The 27,285-nt window shown below is 38.0% G+C and overlaps 1 protein-coding gene across 6 annotated transcripts in view; it reads left to right on the forward strand.

Moving 5' to 3' along the window:
* The window catches only part of LOC131689136 (uncharacterized), a 537,510-nt gene that overhangs the window by 91,577 nt on the left and 418,648 nt on the right, over positions 1–27,285 (forward strand). The gene's annotated exons all lie outside the window — the stretch shown is intronic.

Below are 27,285 nucleotides of genomic sequence, written 5' to 3' on the forward strand. Positions count from 1 at the left end.
CAGTTAAATATATGATGTCGTCAGCATTTTCTTTTATAGCAATATTTTCTACAACTTTGCCGAAGACACAAAGTGTCTATGTTAGTGCAGGAAATAAATTTCTTATATCACTTAAAGGTGACTTAATCACTGAACAATATATTTCTGTAGATGTGCAATTATAAAGGCAAGAACTTCTCTGAAAAAACTATACTCCTAAAGGTAACGGTTTAGTCGATATTTTGAGCACGAAAACAACGTTTTAAAATACTGTGCAATGACATACAAACGCTCGAATCTTTCGCAATAATACAACACCTGTCGCAAAAGTAATCACTCACGTATTCCTCCGCCCAGCATCTTGCAATCATATGAATGTTCCGGCGTTTATGTCAACGTCCTAGCACTTAAAAACGCTGCAGCCCAGCAAACCAGCAATCGTATATAAAAGTTTACAATAAATTACAAATAATGACAGACTAAATCAAAATTACAAATAGTGCAAGCAAAAATTATGTTTTGTTGTAAAAAGTTCACATAAAATGCAAATCTGTGATCGAAATACAATGTTGACTTGAAGTTATTTATTAGTCCACTACAACTTAAAACAAAATTGTATATGCGGAATAATAAAGACAATTTTGAAGCATTGTATATAAATTAATTTGCAATTGGATTAAACTGCAAAATCGTTCAAAAAATAGTCACCTCCTTATAGCACTTCGCAAATTCTCTGCCAGACTAGTCCAATATTTGAGCAATAAAAAATGGCTTGAGTACAGAATGTAGGTTGTGATTTGACAGGTATAGAAGGTATCATTGGAGTGCCATATTTAAATTGCATTATGGTATTTCAAATCGTAATCCCAAAGCGATAAAAATGATCAAATATAATCGTTGCTTGACAGTGTATAAATAGATGAGTACATAGCGGCTATGCTGGGAATACGAAGATCTCAGGTTCGAAACTGGAAGTAAATCGTATCAGGTAATTTTAATAATTGATGTTCCAGTAACTCCAACCTTACCCATGAAAAACATATCTACTAGTGTGGGCATAACTGTGTCTTATGAAGGATTTATGGAAATTCCATCCTGATTTTTTTATTTTCATAATATTATTTTTAAAAAAATACTTCTTGTTACCACATTGGGGACCTTAAGTTGCATAAACCTTCATGTGTGATTGTAAAGTTGATCACATATAAACTCAAAATGATAAGCTAGATGATTGTACAATGCTTCTTATGAGATCAAAATTCGTCGTAAATCACATAGTTCTACTATACCGATTTGTTGTACGTATATGGCCTCCACTTTTGTTCACATAGAAGAGATCTGCGCATTTTATACAATCAATTCATATCGTTGAAGAGTGCAGTTAATCAAATTGCAACTTATTAAAGTGAATCAAAATGTTGGCTGGGAGAGGACCGATCCTGGCAATAAAATATGATCCATTAGTAAGCTTTTGCTATATTTATTTCATTCAACTTCAGTACCATAACCGTACGCCCGCACCATACGCTCAACTCCATTCATTAGGTACTATACAACACCTGGCTGCAGCTTTTTTTGTACGGGAACCCATTTTTTCCTCGTGTCTTACTCAGATTTGACCACCTTGGGATGCTGGGTTCATATTCTTGGACACGAAAGGGACGCCTTGGGCTTCGTACCACAATATTTAAATAGTGGCACGAGGCTAGATCCAGCCAGAAGATCGTAGGGCCCTCGTATTGCTTCGTGACAGACGCTGCTGAAGACACTTTTTGAGGTAGATCTCCCCGTTTACAATCCTGGTATTCACGAACGGCGCACTCCGTCTACCATATGAGCAGATCGCTTGCCAAATCATGTATTTATTGGCAAACTTCGAAAGCTTCTGCTTCCTTCCTTCCTCCGAAACATCAAACTTGTGTTGGGCTATGAAGAATAGTAGCTCCGGAACCTTTCGGAAGTCCCCATTGTCGTAAGGCTCATCATCCATGATGTGACAATGATGCTTCGTCAGCATCTGGGTGTACAGTTTACGGGCCCGCGACTTTCCCACCGTATTTTGCCGTTCGTCGCGATTTGGAGCTGTCTGCTCTTTGTACGTATGCGGTCTCTCCTGGTCCTTGGCTCCCTGCACGAAAGACTTGGACAGATTCTTCTATTTGACTATATCTCTGATCGATGCATTGGGATTCCGCTTAAACGCTTTCTCAACACGCTTGTGATCCTGATCACTAATGGAACACCCATTGTGATCGCATTTTTCCTTCCGTTCGATGTTTAGAGTTTGTTGTAACGTTTAATCACAAGACTCACCGGTTTCCCTCCCGAATCCGTGTTGTTTCCCGATGTCCCGAGGAGATAGTTTAGGATATACCAGGTGCATGCGCAAGATGAATTCGCGACGTCGCTTCTCGGGTGATTTCCAATTTCCGAAAAACTGACAGCGATAAAACTGCAGTGTAAACAATACACTCTAAACTACTTCTGTTCAAATTTTCAAGGGAAAATACCCTAAGGGATATTTTCTACAGCGTTTTTTTTCGTGATGCAATTTGATGTGGGACGCTTTTAATTAATTTATAAACATGATCCCATGTGCCAAAATACAATCGCCCGCTCTCGCGCGGAAACAATCGTACTCGTTCGGGAGCTGTCACTCTTAACCCTTTGAGACGCGAATTTTTTTCATTATAAATACTGTTATTTTTAGCTTTATATACGTTTTCGGCGTCGTTGATTCTGATTCTGGTGTCGCTAATTTAAATTTAAAATGGCGGATCCAATATGGCGACTGTGCTTGGCTAAATTTCATGTTTTTTCTTATTGGCCTAAAACATTTTTCAAGGGGGTTTTCGGGGTCGCTGATTCTGATTCTGAGTCGAACATTTAAAATTCAAAATGGCGGATCTAATATTACGACTGTTTTATGCTCATTGCAACAAAATTCGCAATTTCGTAAAAAATGGCTGCCATTGTGCAGCCGCCATTTTTAATTTTCCAATTCTGTTATCAGAATCGGAATCAGCGACCTCAAAAACCACACAATCTATTTTTATGCTGGTTGTGAAGTTAACCCTGTCTTTCAGAATCTTTTATAGACCAACATAATAATGAACTCGATTTTTGTACATTTTGATTTTTTTTTGAAAAAAACTGGCCTACGAAAAATTCTGAAAAAAATCTATTATTTAGTTCAATGGTTATCTCAACTTGCAATTTTTTTTTTTGATTTGTAGGACTTTTAGTTCAGGCACAGCCGAATTTAATGTAAAAAACTAGATTTTCGAATTTAAATTGTTATAACTAATAAGTAATTAACAAATTCACATAATGTTTTAAGCTAGTTGTACTCCTTACATCCCTAAGAGTCGATTAAAAGAAAGAATTCGTATTTATATGTCAACGCTAACTAGAAATCCAATAAAAACTTAGGTGAAGTAGGTGGGACGTATACGTCCCACAGCGTCGCAAAGGGTTAAATACGAAACTTATATACACTAGAAAATAAAACATAGTTGGAAACTCATGTGAGATGAGGGAGCTCAATTTCTTCTTTCATTTAAGGTGTATATTCAAAATTAAACATCAGAATGACGACACATGCGAACATTGAAATGCCCAAATGGCTTCTCGATAATATCAATGATTTCGAACACGCGAAGTGATAAACATGCTAGCATACGCGGCATCAAATCACCCACGATATTACTTCCGTGTCCTTCACGATAAGACATATCAAACCACGCAGGAGATCATGTCAACACAATTATCTGTGCACACGTACGCCTGCCATCTCGCAAACAAAGAAACGTATAGGATCTAGTGAACATGGTGTTTGTCTTCAGTTCAAAAATCTGAGCAGTAAACTCACTCTCACTAACCGTTCACTGAAATTTAAGAATCAGATTGGCAGGATCTTTCAAGATCACACACGAATATTCAAATGGCCACTCGGTTATAAAATCGAATTTATACACACACGCAAGCACACGCGACCAGCACGTTAACATATAATTGTTTGTACCCTTTGCGAATCTCGCAAACATGAAAACACTTCGGTAATTAACTAAACGCTTGAACACATATATACTAACGAAAAGGTCTCAATCTAGGTTCCGAGGCTCGCGCGATCATTAATAGACCACGTCCGGAAGGCTCTACTCCAACCTAGGTCCATTCCTTCAGCTGTACCGATCATAAAAAACGCCCATATCCACTAGATAACACGTTCCACGCCGACATGACCAAGAACTGATAGGGTAAACTCACTCTCTTCTAGCATCTGAACCGTACATTGAAAGTACCAGATTCAACTTCCGCCTCGCGATCATTCAAGAACACACGCCAGTATACCACACATTTATAATATCGACGACGTGATCGGACACCTCAACATAAAAACACTCGAGCCCTTCGCGTTGATACATGAAGACGAATGCAGTCGCGATCATAAACGCCCATCTTTTCGCAAACACAAAAACGCACGATGATTTAGAGAATGCTATAGCACCTATAATCTGATTATCGCGGTCTCAAGCGTGAACTTATAAGCGCTCATTCCCACGCGATCATAACGTCCATAAGCCCGCACGTCTGAACCGTACAACGCTCAATATCACAATCAGAATAACGGCTAGCTGCAATTAGTCTTAAGCAGTGTTTTAATAGGTGACAGTTCCCGTCTCGTCTGCAGATGTGATTCTGACAGGGAATCCTTCCGTGCACCTAGCTCTACATGACCAGTATGTAGTAGATAATAGCTATGGTCATTCGCTCTCTCTTACCCTGTATCTCAACTACCACCACGAAACGGACATTCAACGTTAACTTTGTCGATTCTCTATTTCTAAATTTAAAACTTTAAAACTGTTACACACTGCAGTTCTAATTGTTGCCTAATTTAAAAGATGTTTAGAACTGCATTTTAAATACTTAGAGAGTGTCAACACAGATATTTAGATTCCAAGAACCTAAAAAGAATAATTTTGAATCCAGTAACGCTGAAGACATGACGTGACATAAATTTTTAACTAAATAGAACACCTGTTAAAACTACTGCTCTAAGGGCATGTCCAGGAGTGGTTTAGTTCTAGATTCGTAGTTTGGACAGTTCTAAAATTTGAAACTAAAAAACTATAAAACTAGAACTTGCTCTCCCTAGCAATAGTTTCTATTTAGTTTAAAAATCATATCATGACTTCAGCGTTACTGGCAGTCTTCCCATATGCACATCGCACACTTCGTGTACGAACTCAAACACGCTATTTCGTACCTAAACACGTGCACATATTCGCATGCACAACCGAACCCCGTGTACGTACGGTGTGCGTACACGTAGTTTCTAGGCACTAGTTTTCTCTTTCTCACTCTCATCATCACTAGCGTTGACTCTTTTTGCCTTGTGCGAATCGTTCTCGTGTACGCACCCGATGTACGTACACGAATGTTTGAAGTAGAGTTCGCACATCGTTCGCTTGGGTTCGATGTGCGAGGCGAACCTGTATATAGACACGAAGCATGTTTGAGGTTGAACGCGTGCGCGAAATTTTGTACACAGCTACAAACTTGTCGATGTTCATGTGAAGTCTGGTTACCGGACTCAAAATTATTCTCCGTAGTCTGTGGAGTTTGCATACCTGCGCTAAATATCCTCTATGCATTAAAAATACAGTTCTAAACGTGTTTTAAATTAAGCGAGAAATGGAACGGCGGCATATAACAGTTTTAAATTTAAAAATAAAACTGTTCGAAATTGTATAAAGAAAAGCTCTGCTGGGATTATAATCATTTTAGCTCCAGTTCTACGATGAAATTCCTACATAAATTAAAAAAGCTGAAGAACACGCACTTAAGTTTTATACTAACCTAACATAACCTTATAAACTGAGCCAGTTGAACTACGTTTGATATTTGTCAGTGTTTTGTTTACATAGAAGTTTCGTCATTTTGTATTATTCATTGCAATCAATCCTCGTTACTGGGAAAGTAAACTAACCACTACAAAAATTTCAAACATGAACTTCATTCATCGAAAGTTAATTTGTGTCGTTCAGCTTGCTAAACTCAACAGCATTGACCGACGCTACCAATTAGCCTCGATACGTCACAATAAAATAAGTTCGATCCTACTGCAACCGTATTTGCCATGTTTTATTATTGATTATCTCTCACCGACAAGTCAATCCGGTTCGGTTTGTCACAGTTTTGCTAATGTGTGCCGCAACCTCAACAGCAACAACAAGAACAACTACCTAGCAAAAAAACCGGGTGACGAACGCAATAAAAACAAAAACCGGAATCTGTCATCGCCGATCGGCATCAGGTTCATCAGCTTGATCAACGGGAAACGGGATCACAACCAATTTGTCTATTGCAATGCCGGCCGTTTTGCTACAAATCGACCGGCGATAGAAGAGAGTCGTTAAAAAGTTGGCGGACCAAAAAAAAAATAAAGCAATGAAAATATGCGCAAACTATTTCCAACAACTCAAATATTACTCCGATCCTAACGGATTTTATGCGATAGTCGCTGCTTGGCTGATTTGACCGCAGCCGGTAAGGCAGGTACAGTTATAAACTTGTAATCGGAGATCGCGCGCTTGAGTGGTCGAAACTGATGAGGCGTGTTGGCAGAATGAAAAGATGTTCGGCTTCACTCCTTTTGTGGTTACAGACTGCTGGCACTTTGTGTCAAAACTGATGGCGGATTAGAGCCCACTCAGCGGGGTAGTCATCTTACCTCGTCGACGATCGGCAACGGCGCATCAGGAGATTTGAATTTTATTGCTTTATGATTAACACATGGAATGTTATTTTTGGTTTATGGGCCATCCTGTTGCGAATAATTAATATTGAGCAGCATTTAACGAATGAGTTTGTTCGCCAAAATTGGATATTGTGTTAGTGTCAATAAAATCTAACATTAAAACATTTACAAAGCTATGGCCCACTTACTGGAAAATTTGGAGTTGTTCGGTATTTGGTGTTGCCAATTTCAAATGATTTGTGTCATTCTGAAGACATTTAATAAAATAATATTTGATTTTGCATATTTTCAAAATAAGATCCTGAATTACTAGTATAACTTTTTTTTACTGTTGTGACCGTGTAAACTTACTGTCGACAATATTTGCAATATCTATTAAGATTTTATATGATCTAGTAACGATCCTGCTAGTATATCACCGTAGCGTTTCTTTTCTTGTTTCTACTCGGCACTGATATAAGAATTGCTTTGAAATGTTGTGTCTACTCAACTCACCACAAACCTTTTTGGACGCAAACCTTTTCAAATTTTCTCACATATTTCCAAATCTTCTTAGCTTTCGTCAATCCTTTTAGATTTTTTCAAACTTTCTTTTTTCTTATTGTGAATTGTTCAAGTGGCTCTATTCATATATCATTAGAACTTTCTCAGACATTCTGGTATCCGCACATATCATCGTAAACCTTTTTAGAAATACTCAGATCTTTCCAGGTATCTTCTAAGATCTTCTCTAGTCTTCACAGTCTGTTCAGATCCTCACTTTTTGTCTCAGGTCTTACCTTTACGAGTCTTCTAAGATCTTTTCATAGTTTTGAAGTGTACTCAAAACTGCTCATATATTTTTAAATCTCAGGTCTTTTTAAATATTTTGTAGTAATTCCATATAAGATTTTTAAATCTTCTTAAATCTTCTTCGATCGGATCAAAACAGCTCTAAATTTTGTAGATTTTTCAACTTTCGGATATCCTCAGATCTTGCCAATTTTACTGTGATCTTTTTTGATCTTTTCAAATCTTTTTTGATCTTCTCGGACCATTTACATAATTTGCGGTCTCCCAAGATATTTTCAAATCTTTTTTCATCTTGTCTTTTTTAAATTTACTTATGTGTAATCATATATCATCCGTTTTTTTCAGGTTTTCACTAATCTACTCAGATCTTCTCAGACCTGCTCAGATTTTCCGTATATCTTTTCATATCTTTTCGAAACGTTTCAGATCTTCTAAGGTCCATGTCTTGACAGCTAATGTTAGACCAATTCACACATATTCGTATATTTTCAATTGTTTTGAGATCTCAAAGTTTTTTTTATATTTTCATATCATCTCACAACTACTTTGAACATGCTAGATCTGTTGAAATTCATTTTGATATTCTCAGATCCCTACAAATTGCAAAACCTTGCCAATCAGTGATATCTTTTGCTGTATCAAGAATTCATCTCCAGTTCACTCGGTCCATCGCTGTTTGTCTTCAGCCTCACATATCATTAAGACTCCTCGTGTACCCTTCAACTTGGTCGTTCTACCTAGCTCGCTATGCATCTCTCCTCTTTACACCGGTCGGATTAGTTTCGAGAACCATTGTCGCCGAGTTGTCGTTCGCCGTTCTGACGATACGCTCAATTCTTCGCAGTCGCCCAATTTTCGCTGTGTCAGCGATGGATGGTTCTCCATGTAACTGGTGAAATTCGTGGACTCGAGAATGTCCCTTGATACTCGGATATATCACATTACTCATTCCATTGTGGCTTTGATGCAGTCCCGCAGCCAGGAGTTTATTTCGGGAGGGGCTTAAAAAATTATTGTGTAAAGCTTTTTTTTATTTCGATTATAGAGGTTTTAACCTTATGGTTATCCGCCTCTTTTTGGGTTAGAAAATTTCTTTAGAAATTTTTTTAACCCTATATGTGCGGGATTGATGAACGAACCGTGATGAGCCGCGTACAAGGCAATCGTTTTACCAACTACGCTTTACCCGCCCCTGCATAAAGCTTTTAGTTCTAATTACCTCATATTGTCACTAGAAACTAAACGAAATTTTGAAAAGTTCTTAATGAAAACAAAGCTAAATCTAAGACAATCCATGTTCTTTGTCACAAGAAAGGCTGATGTTTAATTTGATTTTTATTAATTATTTTTAATTACAAGTTACAATTTACTCTCGTTGCAACAATGGATATTCTAGAGATTCTCAGTATTTATGCGCTAACCGAATATGACAATCCTTGACGGTGCTGGAAAACGCAAGGTGTTCTAAGCTACACGTTTGAAAGGTGTAGAAAACGCTAAATCGAAATGAGTAGAAAAATATCCATAAAATGTTCGATCGAAGAGAATGTCGAAATTTGCACAAAATCTTCTGATTTAGCAAACGAATTGTAGATGGTTCAACTTCTATTTTCTTGATCTGGCGTCCTATAACTATTACCAGTTCTAATGCATCATGCTAACATAATTTTTTGGCATACCCCAGTTAGGAAGGAGGATCTTTGGTGATCAAAATATATGGGTCATTCCACGTCAGATTTACAATCAAAATTTGAATTCCTTCCAAATTTTTTTTCTTGCATTCATTAGCTAAAAATAATTGACACGTATTTTTTATTTTGGCTGAATATGATTTTTTTCAAGTTATTAGTTTTTGAATTTTTGAAGTTTATAACATTGATCATTTTTCAATCACTTATAACTCGGAAACGATTCGATATATGGAAAAAAATATTAAATAAAAAAGTTGTGTACTCAATGAGCTTACTGGAAAAAATTGCAATTTCTTTTTGTTATATAACTTATGAAATTAGCAATTGTTTGAAACAAATTGAATTTTTTAAAGTTGGACCAATTTTTTACTTATTATTTTCTTTAAATATTAATAATCATGTTAAAATAATTTGGGAGTGGATATCAAAATACTTTGCGAGATATTACAATTATAAACTTAAAACAAGGCAATTTTACACCAAACGTCTAGTGATAGTCGTATTGTAATTGAAATATCTCGTAAAATACTTCGAATTTCTTTCTGAAATTTGTACACAATCTTCTCGATATAATTATAAATTATTTGAAAAAACTAAAAAGTTTTTTTTGCTCTCAGGGTATTTATTTGGTAAATTATTTGCTACTAATATTTGCATAATACATAAATTATTTAACAAAAACAAATATTACAAAAAAATCCGCCGAGATCTTCCGAAAAAGCAGCTTTTATTATTTAATGCTTTTTACAGAAATCTAATAGTTTCTCAGTTATCAGAGAATGAAAAATGTCCAATTCTATTAAATTCATAAAACTTTAAAAAATCACTATATTATTAAAAGTCGATATTTGTATGTATATGATTTATGGACTCCCAAACGTCTTAACCAATTGCCGTAAAAATTTATGCATAGTAGGAATTTGTTATGGAGCGTGTTTGTGTGCTATTGGTGGGGATTATCTGCCTACAAGATAGCGCTTTGGAACAAATTGTGGTTTCCTCCTATTTCGTTGAAAGTCGCATCAACGCGCGATGGGTATTAGCTAGTATTTTATAAAGTTCAAAAACTCATAACTTGAAAAAAAATATCAAATTCAGCCAAAGAAAAAAATCGTGTCCATAATTTTCAGCTAAAGAATGCAAAAAAATTGGAAGGAACTAAAATTATAGTTGTAAATCGTAAAATGACTCGCATTCTGCAAATTTAAGACTTTTTTGGGGGTATTCTAATGTTAAAAGCAAATATTTTTTAAAGTCCCCCGAAATCAAATTTATTTTGATTACATAACTATATTAAGATCATGTGAAAATTTCAGAATGGAACTCGAAGTGTTTTACGAGATATTTCAGTTATAACAGGCCTTTCACTGGGCATTTAGTGTAAAATTGCCTTGTTTTATGTTTATAATTGTAATATCTCGCAAAAAATTCCACTGCCAAATTTTTACGCAATCTTTTTAACATGATTTTAATACTTAAAGAAAATAATAAATGAAAAAATTGGGCCAACCTAAAAAAATTCAATTTGTTTCAAGTAATTGCAAATTTCATAGGTTATATAACAAAAAAAATTGTGATTTTTTTTTGGTAAGCTTATTTGAAAACGCAACATTTTTATTTAATATTTTTTCCATGTATCGAGTCGTTTCCGAGTTATCAGTGATTGAAAAATGTTCAATTTTATAGACTTCAAAAATTCAAAAGCGAATAACTTGAAAAAAATAGTAATATTTAGCCAAACCAAAAATACGTGTCAATTATTTTTAAAATGTAAGAAAACATTTTGGAAGGAATTTAAATTTTGGTTGTAAAACTGACGTGGAATGACTTATGTATTTCAATGATTTAATCAACTAAAGGTAACTGCCTGGAATTTAATCTATTCAAGAAAATTGTCCACAAATCGAATGAAAATCACTTAACACTGTTACTACTATCTTCTAATTTACGTAAAATTTTACTAAATGCTTCATTGCTGACAACATAACTAGAAACTATAAATGTGAATAAGCTAAATAATTTCAGCATCTTTTAATTTCGACACATAGAAGGGAATACATCGCACTTACTTCCCCTCGATTTCAATTTATTGATTCCTTTTTGCTTTTTTTCTCCGTGATGTCTTATCATCCTATTCCATAAAGACCAAAAATAAAACGAAAGATATAATGAAAACATGAAATCGAAACAATAATCCCACCTTATTGACTTATAGACTCAACTAGTTACAACATTTTAGTCGCTCTCCGTGATAACCTACTGATGTCTGATCAATCTATTGACACGTCGTTTTCAAACTTACATAGGCATTAATTAGAAACCATCGAAAGCGACTAAAATGCTGCTGGTGGTTGCAACATTTAGTTTATTATGGTTGATTGACTAATTGATCAATTGACATCCGAAGGAAAGTAAGTGTAAAATCACGTCAGTTAGTCCTACCGCTACTGTGTACGTTTCTGTATATCAACAAAATTAGTAATATACGATTCGTGGGTTGATGACACCTCAGGAAAACCGCTGGTTTACCACTTTTTGGCTTGTTTACTTTTTCACGTTTTTCTTGCTTATTGTTCGATTTTCCAGACTAACAGTGTTTCAATACGGCCCGCATTCCCACATAAAATGAAATTGAGTGTCAATAGAAATACTATTGCATTAAAATGATGCGAAAATAAAAAAAAAACCTATTTTAATCCACCTAGAGGTGCAATTGTGCCTTTCTCATTTCTCCAAACTATGATTTAATAGCTGGTTCGTACAATATAACATTATGGAAATATTTTTCATTCTTATTACACTTGGTAAGTATATATAAGAGCACCTTTTGCATTCATCGCGGTATCGGTTTGCATCGGAGTTTTCTATGTGATCACACTCCACAACCCGTAACTCCGGAGCTGGAAGTCGGATGGAGATGGAATTTAATATCAGTTTCCGGGGACGCCACAAATTTCATTTGAGACTAAGTTGATCAAATCGGTCTAGCCATTTTCGAGAAACCAATATAACCGTTATTCTGAATTTGGATACTTCAGGATCCGTCGATGGTGGCCCGTGTGGCCAAAGAGACTTTGAATGACTGTTGGGGACCTAGATCTACAAATTCAACAGTTGTGTTTACATTTTGAAAAAAAATCCACCTTTCTACATTCATCGCAGAATTCGTTAGAATCGGGATTTGCTGCGTGATCGTACGTATCACCCTGTAATTCAGGAACCAGAACTCGGATCCACACAAAATTTAACAGCAGCTGATGGACCTTTCATTTAAAATCGGTTCAGAAAATTCCGAGAAACCGATGTGGACAATTCAACAAATTTTGTTTTGTAACCATACTCTTCAACTCGTAATCCGGAACAAGATGTCGGTTGAAAATGAAATTCAATAGCAACTTATGGGAATATTATACCTTTCATTTGAATCTTAGTTTGTAAAAATCGGTTCAGTCATCTCCAAAAAACCGATGTGGACATTTTGTTAACAAATCCGCACATACACACATACATACATACATACATACATACATACATACACACATACATACACACATACATACACACAGATATTTTGCGATCTCGATCTCGATTCTGCGAACTGAGTCGAATGTTATATGAGACTCCGCCCTCCGGGCCTCGGTTAGACAATCGGTTTTTGGAGCAATTGCGTAACCTTTCTATATGAGAAAGGCAAAAGAATAGTATTTAATTAGCTTAATCAGCATGAGTTCAATGTTATCTTCATGTGATTATATTTTGAAATGTTGGTGGAATGGGTTTAAAAGTGGAGGGAATGGGGGGTTAGTTGAGTGGGAGTGGAGGATGCGTCAGAAATCCTTCATCTTATTTTGGTATACGGGGTGGATGAAGGAAATGCGGGCGTGAGGGTGGTCCACGGTGACGGTAGTGATGAAGGAGGGAGCTGTAAGGGAAAGGCGGGGGGGCGGAGGGGCTCTGATGCAATACTCAGCTGCATATTTTGCCTTCCATTTGAGACTTGGTTTGAGAAAATCGGTTCAGTCATCACCGAAGAACCGATGTGACTTTATTTGTGGAATATTCCCGGAATTCCGGACTTCCGGAATCGTCGATAGTGGACAATATATTCAAAGAATGTTTGATTGGCAATCAGTGATCTAGATCTGCGATTAGAAGTAATTTGGTGACCATTTCAATAGTTTTTAGCCTCTGAGGTATTACGATTGTACCGATTTATATGGGAAATTCCAGTGTATCCTTACTAACACCCCTGTAACTCCGGAAGCAAGAGTCAGAACAGAATGAAATTCAGCAGCAGTCAATGGTATTACTGTATCTTTCATTTGAAATCAAGTTTGTAAAAATCGGTAGAGAATTCGTTGGGGAATGGGTGTGATATTAGCTTAGGAACTTGGCGGGTTCCCCGGGGGCGTCATGAACCGTCATAAGGGCCAATGAGGTCATAGCTGCTTTGATTGATCATTAGTGATCCAGACCCGCAAACTAGAGTAATGTTACATCAATTTTAATATGTTTTACATCATTTTAACATCATGGTGGTACCAGTTTATATGGGAATTTGCTGTGTGACCGCACTCTTCAACCCGTAACTCCGGAACTGGAAGTCGGATCGACTAAAAATTCAATAGCAGCTTATGGGAGCGTGATACCTTTCAGATGAAACTAAGTTTGCGAAAATCGGTTCAGCCATCTCTGGAAAAATTGTGTGAGTTTAAATGACACACACATACACACACACATACACACACACATACACACACACACACATACACACACACATACATACACACACAGACATTTGCCGATCTCGACGAACTGAATCGAATGGTGTATGACACTCGGCCCTCCGGGCCTCGGTTAAAAAGTCGATTTTTACAGTGATTGCATAGCCTTTCTTTGTATGAGCAAGGCAAAAAGGTGCGAAATCGGCAAAGTCCCAAAAAGTCGATTTTTATAAAAAAAAATTAGACATCTGTGGGGATATTATAGCTATCATTTGGGACTAAGTTTGTGAAAATCGGCCAAACCATTTCCGGGAAACTGATGTGAGTTCGTAAATTTTGAAAGATGGCCGCTTTTCCCGGGCACTTCCGGAACCATCTATGGTGGTCAATGTAGTCAACGAAAGTTTGGTTGGCCGTCGGTGACCTAGAACAGCAAATTTAAGTTGTTTGAGAGACATTTTAGCGAAATTTTTACCTTTTTTGCTTTCATCGGAGTATCGGTTTGAATCACAATTTGCTATGTGATCGCACGCCACAACCTGTAACTCCGGAACAGGAAGTCGGATCGGGATGAAACTAAATAGCCATTTACGGGGACGCAACATCTTTCATTTGAGGCCAAGTTTAGTCGAATCGGTCTAGCCATCTCTGAGAAACCGATGTGACTGTTATTCTGAATTTGGATACTTCCGCCAGGGCTTCCGGAACCAAGGATGGTGGCCAATGTGGCCAAATAGACTTTGAATGGATGTTAGTGATCTAATACTACAAATCGAAGCAGTTGTGGTCATATTTTGGAAAAAAATTCACCTTTATACATTCATTGCAGAATTTATTAAAATCGACAATTTCTGCGTGTTCGTACTTATCACCCTGTAATTCCGGAACCGGAAGTCGGATCCATTAGAAATTCAATAGCAGCCTATGGGAACGTTACACCTTTCATTTGAGACTAAGTTTGTCAAAATCGGTTCAGCCATCTCTGAGAGAAATGAGTGACATTTTTGGTCACATACACACACATACACACACATACATACATACATACATACATACATACATACATACATACATACATACATACATACATACATACATACATACATACATACATACACATACATACATACATACATACACACATACACACATACATACACACAGATATTTTGCGATCTCGGCGAACTGAGTCGAATGTTATATGAGACTCGGCCCTCCGGGCCTCGGTTAGAAAGTCGGTTTTTGGAGCAATTGCGTAACCTTTCTATATGAGAAAGGCAAAAGAATAGTATTTAATTAGCTTAATCAGCATGAGTTCAATGTTATCTTCATGTGATTATATTTTGAAATGTTGGTGGAATGGGTTTAAAAGTGGAGGGAATGGGGGGTTAGTTGAGTGGGAGTGGAGGATGCGTCAGAAATCCTTCATCTTATTTTGGTATACGGGGTGGATGAAGGAAATGCGGGCGTGAGGGTGGTCCAAGGGGACGGTAGTGATGAAGGAGGGAGATGTAAGGGCAAGGCGGGGGGGGGGGGGCGGAGGCGCTCTGATGCAATTCTCAGCTGTGCATATTTTGCCTTCCATTTGAGACTTGGTTTGAGAAAATTGGTTCAGTCATCACCGAAGAACCAATGTGACTTTATTTGTGGAATATGCCCGGAATTCCGGACTTCCGGAATCGTCGATAGTGGACAATATATTCAAAGAATGTTTGATTGGCAATCATTGATCTAGATCTGCGATTAGAAGTAATTTGGTGACCATTTCAATAGTCATTAGCCTTAGCCTTTAGCCTCTGAGGTATTACGATTGTACCGATTTATATGGGAAATTCCAGTGTATCCTTACTAACACCCCTGTAACTCCGGAAGCAAGAGTCAGAACAGAATGAAATTCAGCAGCAGTCAATGGTATTACTGTATCTTTCATTTGAAATCAAGTTTGTAAAAATCGGTAGAGAATTCGTTGGGGAATGGGTGTGATATTAGCTTAGGAACTTGGCGGGTTCCCCGGGGGCGTCATGAACTATCATAGGTGGCCAATGTGGTCAAAGCTGCTTTGATTGATCATTAGTGATCCAGACCCGCAAACTAGAGTAATGTTACATCAATTTTAATATGTTTTACATCATTCGAACATCATGGTGGTACCAGTTTACATGGGAATTTGCTGTGTGACCGCACTCTTCAACCCGTAACTCCGGAACCGGAAGTCGGATCAACTAAAAATTCAATAGCAGCTTATGGGAGCGTTATACCTTTCATATGAAACTAAGTTTGCGAAAATCGGTTCAGCCATCTCTGAGAAAATTGTGTGAGTTTAAATGACACACACACACATACACACACACATACATACACACACAGACATTTGCCGATCTCGACGAACTGAATCGAATGGTGTATGACACTCGGCCCTCCGGGCCTCCGTTAAAAAGTCGATTTTTACAGTGATTGCATAGCCTTTCTTTATATGAGAAAGGCAAAAAAACTATCGTCTCGGCTACAACTATGTCATCAGCTAATTGAAATGTTTTTGTTTAGCACGCTTGAGTGAGATGCCTGATGTTTATATTAAGCGTACAGTGCTCTAATCTATTACAGAAATCCAATTTGCATATGATTTAACTAACTTTCTTTATTCAGGCCAATATCTAGCATAAAATGAGTTTTGTTAGATGCCATCACTAGCCATAAATGTTAATTTTGGGACAGTCTTTGTACTCAGTTTTCTATGAAACTTCTAGATTTTTATTATACAATTCGTTTATTTGAGTCGGTTCAATGCATTAGCTGAATGAAGCCTTGAGTCTTTAATATATTCCCACGATGTAAACAATGAAAATGATAAAACGCTAATGATTGTCCAACAGATCTCGTGCGATTGACCTGTTTACTGACTGAAAAAAATTTTTCATAACCAACCGCGTCTTGGTGGCAGTTCACATCTATCTTGTACACTTCCGTATTATTATCGTGGTAACTGCCATGTCCATGTTCGCGAATATCTGATTTCATTTTTGTTTTGTCCCCTTACGGGCCACCAGTGTCGACTTCCTCAATGATGATGCTGACTGTTAATTTTGAGAAACTAGACGCAGTTTTTGCCGTTAATATTATATGAACAGCAGCCACAAATTTGGCAATTGTTTGTTTTTCAGGTAATCGTATTGGATGTGCAAAGATGTAACGTGTACAATGATACTATCGCATTGCGTTTTGTGCGTGCAGGGTCAGCTAGGACGAAATCCTAGCTGACCCTGCCCGTCTAATTCCTAGATGTGTCCTTTATAATAAATTCCATTTTTTCCAAATGTGACAGGAATGTTTTAATGGCCACGGTTCAAATAAGTTAAGTTTGTTTATTGGGGCTTTAACCTCCTAGTCGTTCGCCCGCGGTTCAAGTAAGTGGTATCAGATCTTGTAGCCGAACATTGATTTTCTCATCATCCATATATATGAGAATCAAATTTTGTTGAATAACATAAGTACTGAATGCCTGACAAGGTAGAACTCGTTAAAGGCGAAGTTCGTAAGCAAAACCTCTATTTTCACCTTCAGCAAATATTTCCCATCATGAAATTCGGTTATGCAAAAATTCCGGAAATAAATAGCCTCCACGTTTGGCTGGAGCACCACTTCTTGCTTCTGCGATTCAATCATCCGACGGATCACCCCAGCAAGAATTAAAGTAACAGTTTCTTTTGTTCTTCCAACGAATCATACAATATGAAAGGAAGTGTGTTATCAGACTCGGCATACTGAGTAGATATCGTGACCGATGTCTTCGGTGGCTCGAAATAGCAATCTTCCTCACCATTCTCCCATTAATTTGTTGAAACCAAACAAGATACAATTTTTTTACGAGTTACCGAAAAACATGTTGCTTCTTCAATTTATTTTTGAAAAATTTCGGGGGGGGGGGGCTTTAGCCCCCTAGTCCCCCCTCTGGCTACGTGCCTGCTTTGATGGTCGTGTTTGTTTGTCCGAGAACCCGTATTCGTACATTATATGGCATAGTTGATCCCAATCGATTGTATCATATGCAGCTCCCTTGCTAACGGTGATAGACGGCTACAAAGCGAGCATCATCTAGACCGCGTTCAGCAATGTGATTACTCGGTAGTTGCAGCAATCCGACCTACTATCCTTTCTGTAGATGTAGAACCCTATGTGACATACTATTCCCCCTAATTCTACCATATAGAGTACCGCGCTCAGCTGCAGACCACTACCAGAAAGTAATACGAATCTATGTTCGCAGTGCGGTAGGTGGGAACGTTTGTGATGTCGGAGAAGAATTTTCCTTCGATTATAACATGGTCGATTTGGGAGCTCATGTTGCCGAAGACTAGCTTAACAACCCGCCACGGGCCGTCATAGACACGCTCTGGATGTGCGTTAAATGAAGCTTTCTCGTCCTCCGATCTCGCTTTGTGCGGGCAATGCACGTTGATGATTCTGTGGTTGTAGAAATTGCCTTTGATGCTGACTACACACATCCTTTCGCTGATCGCCTACCGTTTGACCACACGTTGGTGCATCTTACCCAGCACTATAAAGCCGATTTTGTTTTTCCACCGCTTTGATAAAATGTAGCTGCTCGATGTTCACTTTTCTGCACCGCCAAGCAAAGTTCCTTCAATGGGAAGTCAAGCGAATTGTAGGTTCATTTTTCAAGTTTTCAATTGTAGTCCTTTTTTGTCGCGTGGAAAACATTATGTTTCTTGGACCTGCGAGAAGCCCCTGTCTCGTCGGAGGACTTCCGTGTGGGGTTTCTTTGTTGTCCGCCATCCAACATAACTGAGACCTACGACAGGTATTTAGTTCTGTCTACGGTAAGTTTAAAGCGTCCATGTTAACTCGCGTCTTCTCATTTCACTACTACTTCAGAAGGCGATGCTGCCCAGCTGACGCCGGCCTACAGTTTTCACCATTTGACGACCAAAGCGTACACAGAACTACTAATATATTGTAAGAGCTTCTTAGCTCTTCTTAGATAACCTTTGATGATTTCTTTAGAAATTCTCAGTCCTTCGATCTTCTCAAACCTGTTCAGATTTTCTCAGATGTACATAGATCTATTTATATCTTTTTTGCTTTGCTAAGATCTTCTCAGAGTTGTTTGAATCTTTTTGCAAGCTCCAGATCTTTTCAGGTCGTCTCAAATCTTCTAAAATCATCTCCAAAAATCTTTTCAACGCTACTGACTTCTTGCTTAATCTTATCAGATATTTTCGGATCCTTTCAATACATATTTGATCCTTCTAGATCTTTTGAAACGTATTAGGATCTTCTCAGAAGCGTAAACCGGATTACTTGTATATAACAAGTTATTCTTAGGTTATCACAAGTACTGTTAGGCCTTTTCAGCGATACTTTCATCCTTTTTAGATATACGCAGAACTAGGTTGATCTTTTCTAATCTGCTCAGATCTTTTCAGAATTTTTTAACGCTTTCAGATTTTCTCATATCGCCTTAGATCTTCTAGGATCATCTCAGATCTTCTAAGATCATCTCAGATCTTTTATGATCTTTCAAAAACCAAAATTACCATCTTAAAAGCATTCCAACGAAACTCAGCAGTTTAGTCATAGTGTATACTTTAATTGAAGTAGTAGAATTTAATGTTGTGGATTTCAAATTGATTTGGAGGAAGCTGTTTATTTTGATTTAGTGTAAATAAGTTATATTTGAATGTTTCGGGTTCCTCTCGTCAGCAACTGACACCAACTTGCTACCAGTTAGACTAAATTCAAACTAACACCAAATTGTCGTCAGTTAGACATTAAATGCAAAAGAGTTGACACAACATATGTGAACGCTTTACGCAACTTGCTGGTACCGAATGATGTCCCCATTAGCCAAGCACAGAGGTTCTGGGTCGCTGACGAGTATAGGGAACCGAACTCTTGTCTTTTGGAATTAGAGCCAAACCCCTGTGAGTATGCACCTTTATTTTTCCTAAAGGAACAAAAAAAATGGATGTACCAATTTGCGCTTAAGCACACAAAACCTATCTTAAATAAGTTGGATTTTAATGTCTCGTGTTCCACTCGTCAGTAACTGACACTAACTTGCTATCAGTTAGAGTATATCCAAACTAACTCCAAATTGGAGTCTGTTAGACATTATTGACATTACTATTATTTTTTATACATTTTAACGACATTCAATTAGTGGTCGAGTGAGAGCAAGGATGTGAAGATCGTAAAATTAGAAGTGGCAGGGTCATTAGAACAGGCTTAATATCGTATGGGCTTAATCTTTGTCTTATGCTAATGAGGGTCGAGCTTAGACAGCATAACTACGAATCACCCGAGTTCACTAGCATGTGTCCTAGTATAGATAGACGTGTCCATCTTTACCGTGACAACCGACACATTGACGTGTAAGCCACAAACAGTTTCAGCTCAATTTGGTTCGCGTTAGTAAAAAAGAACTTCTGTGCAAACCGCGACATCAGTCTCGATCAGTCGTTTACACATAAGTTATGTGTAATTTTTTTTTGATCTAGTGTCTAGCTAGCGGCCCAGCCAGCTGTTAACTACTGACGAGAAGAAACTGAAACACAAAAATATGATCTAATTTGTAGGCTACGCTAATGGTTGGCATGCTCGGATGCGACCCAAGAGCGAATCTTGTACTTTATTCAACTTATCGACAGTGGTAGAACTGGTTCTGGACCAACAAAATCAGTCCCAGCGCCCGTTCTAGCCAATTCGTCCACCCATTCATTTCCAGTAATACCAGAATGACTGGGTACCCCTAAAAGGTAGATAGTATTTGAAATGCTAAGTTCTTCGATTTTAGTTCGACATGCGATTACTAATTTCGATTTCGAATCTGCCGAACTAAGTGCTTTCAGGGCAGCTTGACTGTCAGAGCAAAGGCCAATTCTTTTACCTCAATTTCCCTGTTGACGCCACACACAAAAGCGAAGATTTCTGCTTGGTATACGGTGCAGTATCTACCAAGCGAATGAGATTAGCCCAATCTCAGTTCACGATAATAGACATATTGCAATATTCATAATTTCCTACAAACTCACAGTTTCATTTATCATGACCTCACTAACTTTTCGAAAATGCTAGAATTCTATGTAACTTTAATAAAATATTCTATAAATAAGAAGAATGAATATAGAACAACTTTCAAACCCCCATAGATACCATTCTTTTAAAATATGTTTTAATAATTAAGGAATATGTACTATTAAAGTGTTCGAAAACTTTTGTTACAGTTAGAATAACAAAATTCCGAAAGATTTAAAACTTCGAAGAAATTTTTTAACATAAAACATCGCGTATTCTGATATAATAATTTTAGTAATGAAAGAAAAAAATAAGATACTTCGTGTCTTTAGCAAAGTTGTTGAAAATGTCATTTAAAACTACTTTGTTGAAGATATGTATGCAACATATCGAGCTATATACCGATATTTACGAAATTTTCATAAATCACATTTTTCTCAACAATTTTTTTTTATTTTAAGCTTCAGAAACGCAAGCCTTCGAGAAAATGTGAATTCTATTGTTTATTAACGACAGAGAAGATTTATCATACACAGTAATATTAGAATAACTTACGCTAAGGGGTTACATCACCGTAGAATTAAAAAAACGATTTTTTTATTGGTCTAAAATGTGCTTTAAGGTCTGGAAATGATATACCAAAAAACCATAGGCGACGGTAGCAAATGTCCAAATTTTCAATTCTATCACAACGCCTCTCATGTATACCCCAAGTGTACTGGAAACTTTAAGCGCGTTTTTCTCGAAACCAATTTTTTCGAGTTAGCCGAAAACGTAACGTAACGATTTTTGATCGCTTTGAAATTTTTGCTTTTTCGTTGCATTTTTTTTTAATCTGCGATTTTGTGCCGATTTTTAGGACATTTTCAGCGTTTTTTCATTTAAAAGAACAATATTTCGTGAAAAATCAATGTATCGAAAAAAGCCGATGTACATTGCTTGCCATTGTTATATCCCATCGCTTGCTATTGTCATTTTTATTAGAAAAATTTTAGTTTTAAAAGCTAGGTAAAAAATTACCGCGGTTAGGTTTCCGGCCGTGGGCCTTTTCCAAAAAGACGCGTCTACGGGAAAAGGTTGCGCAGCCGCCGTCTTGTGGCAGAATTACTTGAAAAAAAAAATATTTTTTGTGCTTCACAACTGATACTGTACCTTGATGTGGTCCGGTTGCTTTTCCACCAAAGCAGTATTACAGTGATAATATCACAGAAACTTGGGATACGATTATTTTCTTTTTAGTTATGCTATATTGTAATCAATTTTAGTACTTAACTTGGCGACCTTTATTATCCACTGCCACGGTCAAATAATATACAATATGGGTTTACGGCCCAATTCTCTCTGAAGGCGCGAAACGCGAAGTTACATACATACTAACACACGCGATAAAATCTCAACATACAAACGCTCGAGTCCTTCGCGATTATCCACGCACAAGCACACCCACGATCTCGCAAACAGGATAACTCCTCGGTGACTAACAAACGCGGTCTCAAGAGTGAACCTCCAAATGCCCGTGTTCGCGCGATCATGAATCGGTTTCGTCCGGAAACCCCTACTCTCGGCTATAGTAGCGTAAGTCCAATGCATTCAGGTGGACCAATCAAAAAGATGATGCTCACATCCTCTAAACTAGACTTTCCTTGGCGACATACAAATCGAAATTATACGCACGAAGTCACATACACGCGACAAACAAACATACACATACTTGAGCCCTTCGCGACTTTCCACGCAACCTACACATAAACATTCCAACGCGGTCTCAAGCGTGAACCTACAGTCCCCCGCACTCGCGCGATCATGAATCGGTTACGTCCGGAAGTCTCTATCCTCGATTCCAGAAATCTAGATGCATGCCTTCAATTGAATCAATTAAAAAGAAAGCTCTCATATCCACTGGACAACACATGGCGACATGACCGGGAATTCTAGTGATATGGAGTAACTCACTCCCTGTCATAATGTGATCCGTACACCGAAAACTAAATATCAGAATGACGGTCCGTGTGGCACATACACACGAAGTCACGCGAGCGCACGCGACAAACACGCAAACAAACGATGGCTTAAGCTCATCGCGATCATCTACGCATACGTAACAATGTGAACGTTTTATCACTTACGAAGTAACAAACGTGCGGTCTTAAACGCAAACCCACAAACGCGCGCAATAATGAATCGGTCACGTCCGGAAATCGTTACCCTCCATTCTAGCAACTTAGACCCATACATTCAGTTATACCAGTCAAAACATAAAGCTCATATCCACTAGACAACACATGGCGACATGACTGGGAACTCTAGTGATATGGTAGAACCCACATTGTTCTACAATCTGAACCGTACACGAAAAATTAAGTTTCAGATTCACGGTCCACGCGCGATCATTCTAGAACACACGCGAATATGCTAAAGGCGGTTTAATATAAAATTTATACACGTTTTAATATAGAATTTATATGCGTTAGCACACTAGACACACAAACGCACACGCGATCGAACACGTTAACGTACAAATGCTCGATCCCTTCGCGATGATACACGCGATCGCCAAGTCCCCATGCCCGCACATACCTGAACCGCACAATGAATATCACATTCAGAATCACGGCCCGCTACAATTGGCCTAAAGCAGTGTTTCAGTGGGCACCATTGCCTGTCGCGTCTGCAATTGTAGTGTGTGATTCTGACGGGGACCGAGAACCTAGCTTTACATCTCCAGTAGGACAACTTCTGACAAAAAATTCTCCATGGAGGACTCAAGGCCAAAAATTTTTTATCAGAGGAGGTGCTTTCACACGTTGTAAAATTTCTCGAAGATGCCAAACCTTCAAAGTTGGCGGTTTCGAAATGACGTGATACCATTAATAATAACAAAAATCAGATGCTCATTAAACTCGTTAAACTTGGTTTGCTAGAGACAAACGGAAAACGTCATTTTTCATGTCATGATTGATTAGAAATCTGACCATTATGATTAGTTTCAGAATGCCGAAATTAGTTTCTATTAGAATCTTTTCATGTAGGTATTTTACATGATTTAACAACTATGTATTTTAAAATACAATTAAATAAATCAACATCAATAAGTTTTTTCTTCAATCCAATAAATTTTGGTTTGGAGGGGGCTTTAACGCTCAAAACCCCCCTTTGGCTACGCCACTGGCAGTTAGTGATTTCATGATAAATATGTATATAAATTTGTGCGCTTTAAAAAAAAAAATTAGAATTTGTAGATCTAAAAACTTGTACTTCATGATGTTTATATATCGCCTAGAGTATCAGTTGATTTCAGTATTTTTATTATCATAATTTTCTGATTTTACAATATGATACATGGTGTCCATAAACTTCCAAGAGATCTGTTTTAGTACACTCCAGGAAGTTCTGGGATGATTAGGTATCTTTATTGAACTCATTTGATAAACCTTAAGTATATATAAATAATCAAAATTTTAAAAAAATCTTAGGGCTTATATGTTGTCCTAAAATATTAAAAAATCATTATGCAACATATTGACGGCTCACTGCTTCCGGATGACTGTAAATATTATATTTAGTGACTCCAATCAGAAGCCGCCGCAGCCAGGCTTTGATTGTTACGCTGATCGAGAGCAAAGCTAGACTAGAATCACCATCACGATCACCTCGTATTTAAAATTCGCCCCCCCCCCCCCCCCGGTTTGCTCTATACCAATCGATGGCTACCATGAGGGCATGTTTACAAGTTGTAAGTACATGTTTCCGGGAAACCTTCAGCAACATAGCCCCGAAGCCGCAATCTCCAAAGCAATCCAACCTATCGAAGTACGCCGTCTAGTCGCGGTGTGCGATAATGGATAACTACACGCTCCTCGTCGGTAGTCGATAATAATCGCCGCTAGGGGAGGGAAACTTTCTTCCGACGAATGTTCCGACTGCAGATCAAGATACGGTATGTAGAAGCAGTGCCGTGAGTTCTGTAGTGTGCGCCTACCTTGAATCGCATGGTTCAGTAATTGTGGAGTACGTAAAATAATTCGTGAAAATTTTGTTATTGACGCCAATGGCGAAATGTGGCGGGGTCAATTTTTGTGCAGTTTATTGGAATTTTTAATTTTTCAATCGCTGACTTTTTTTTCGTTGATGAATTTATAAATCCGTCGTTGATTGCTTTGAACTATTAACTGGGAGCAAAGCCGTATATGGCAACAAAATAGACTATAATGACTCTACAAGATACAATTGGGGAGAGAAATAAGATTTTCCCACACCGAAAAAATCGCGCAGGTGGATATAATTGGACAAACTATTTTCTATTTTTGTTTTTCAACCTCTTGTAAATAGATTAAAGACCCTCAGCTCCGCGAAGCTAACGCATCAAGCCGTGTTAGATAAACGAATTACATAAAAAATCTGGGGTCGTAAGTCCGAGTTAAAAATTACAACATTTTTAACTCGGACTTACGATCCCAGATTTTTACCCTAAAAATCTGGTTTAAAAACACGATTATTGGCACCGGTTCGTCGACAAGTTATCAGGAGAAACAACCATGAGAATTTTTTACCAAATTTCTTTACCGTTTATAGAAACTGCTATCTCAGAATGACGCCACCATCATCTGTCCGTGCTTGTCAGCTCGGCACACGATTGATGTTGAGAGGCCACCGCGTGCGTTACTTCGGGCGCTCTGTGTATCGACGCGGACTGGTGCTAATTGTTAATTAAACGTTTGCGAATTATGCTTTCTATGCGAATACGATTGCTACTGCCCGCGGAACGTGACTGAGCCGACTGGAAAGTACCACCGGCTGCTATTAGGGCACAAAATTAGACGTAATGTTTCTATCTTATATCCTCGTGGTCTGCCTTTTGTTTTTTGTTTGTTGGATTGTTCAAATCAATGGTTAGCTCGATTAGCATAAACAGCATGAAAAGGGGCGACGTTAACACTGTTGTTGACCATTCGTCTCCGGATGGACTTAGGGTGGAGTCGGTAGGCGTCCGTGTAGTTTTTATTTGCACATGTCTGCTAATTGCGCGAATGATTCTAGCAACATGTTACCTGGGAAGATACCAAACCTAACGGTACATTGCAGGAATAAGAAAAAAAATCATCAACATATCGAAGCATCGTCTTCGGTGAGAGAATTCCGTGTGCTATTATTTGTACAAGTGAAACATATTGAAAAAACCTAGATTGTACCTTGGAAGCACACCACAGTAAAAACTTGATTCGTTTGAATTATGTTGTTTTTCATTGGTTTCGAATTACAAATTTTACGATTATCATTTTTACAACTTATTTCAACTACTGGTTTTTGTGGCGTGTATAGCGTAGTAGGTAAATCGATTGCCTTATACGTAGCTCATCAGGGTTCGATTCCCAACCCTGCACATAGGATTAGAGATTTTTATAAAAGAGACGTCTCTAACCCAAAAAGAGGCCCTTAAGGTTATAAATTAAACTATTAATTTTCGATCATGAATATAATAAATATGAATTGGACAACCCTTAGCCATCCGGAAGGCTTGTCAATGGCTAAATTTAGGTGACCTTCTAAAGTTCAACGACGGTTCCGCACGCCCTTCTGAACGTGGCACACTCAATGCCCTACGCAAATTCCGAGAAGGTAAAGATGTCTGTTAAGTACATATATAATTTGAACCTGCTTCGAATAATATGATACTATTTTTCTTCTGGCCTTTTTATCATCTTGTAATATAAGATCTATACTATTCATAATCTCAGCTTTGTCCCATGTCCTACGTTATCCCTTGTCCACATGGGACTGACTTATAATTACAAATATATTAGTATCTTGCAACAAGCGCAACCAAGTGCTACTGCTCACACTACGTATGTCTGTAGGTAATAATACCGCCTTGGACAACCAGCATCCACGCTCAGCATCCGTTCAGCTGCGCTAATAACGAGGTTACTCCATTCGGTAAGCAATTACTGCATGCAAATTTATCTCCACTCAATTAATTCGAGAGTATAGCAAGATGATCCAGACAGGAATGAGAACCGCAGGTGTTAATTAGTGTAAGAAATCGATTAACGCCCACTACCGCCCCATACCACCATAAACATCATCACCTCGCGCGTATCGTATCAATGGGAGTCACCCTGCCGTAGGAAAGATAATGAAGTAGGTGATTATGTTGCTTCAACTACTGCCGTTCTCGTTGTTGTTGTGGTGATTGTTACAATTGCTCCCGCCTATCGTCCGTTTATCACGAGCGCGCTTTGAGGATCTTCGTTTTGCTCGCGTTCCACCAGACTTGCGGGGATTTTCTACTCCCTCAATT

This window comes from Topomyia yanbarensis, chromosome 3 (assembly GCF_030247195.1).
Source record: "Topomyia yanbarensis strain Yona2022 chromosome 3, ASM3024719v1, whole genome shotgun sequence".
Classification (NCBI taxonomy): domain Eukaryota; kingdom Metazoa; phylum Arthropoda; class Insecta; order Diptera; family Culicidae; genus Topomyia; species Topomyia yanbarensis.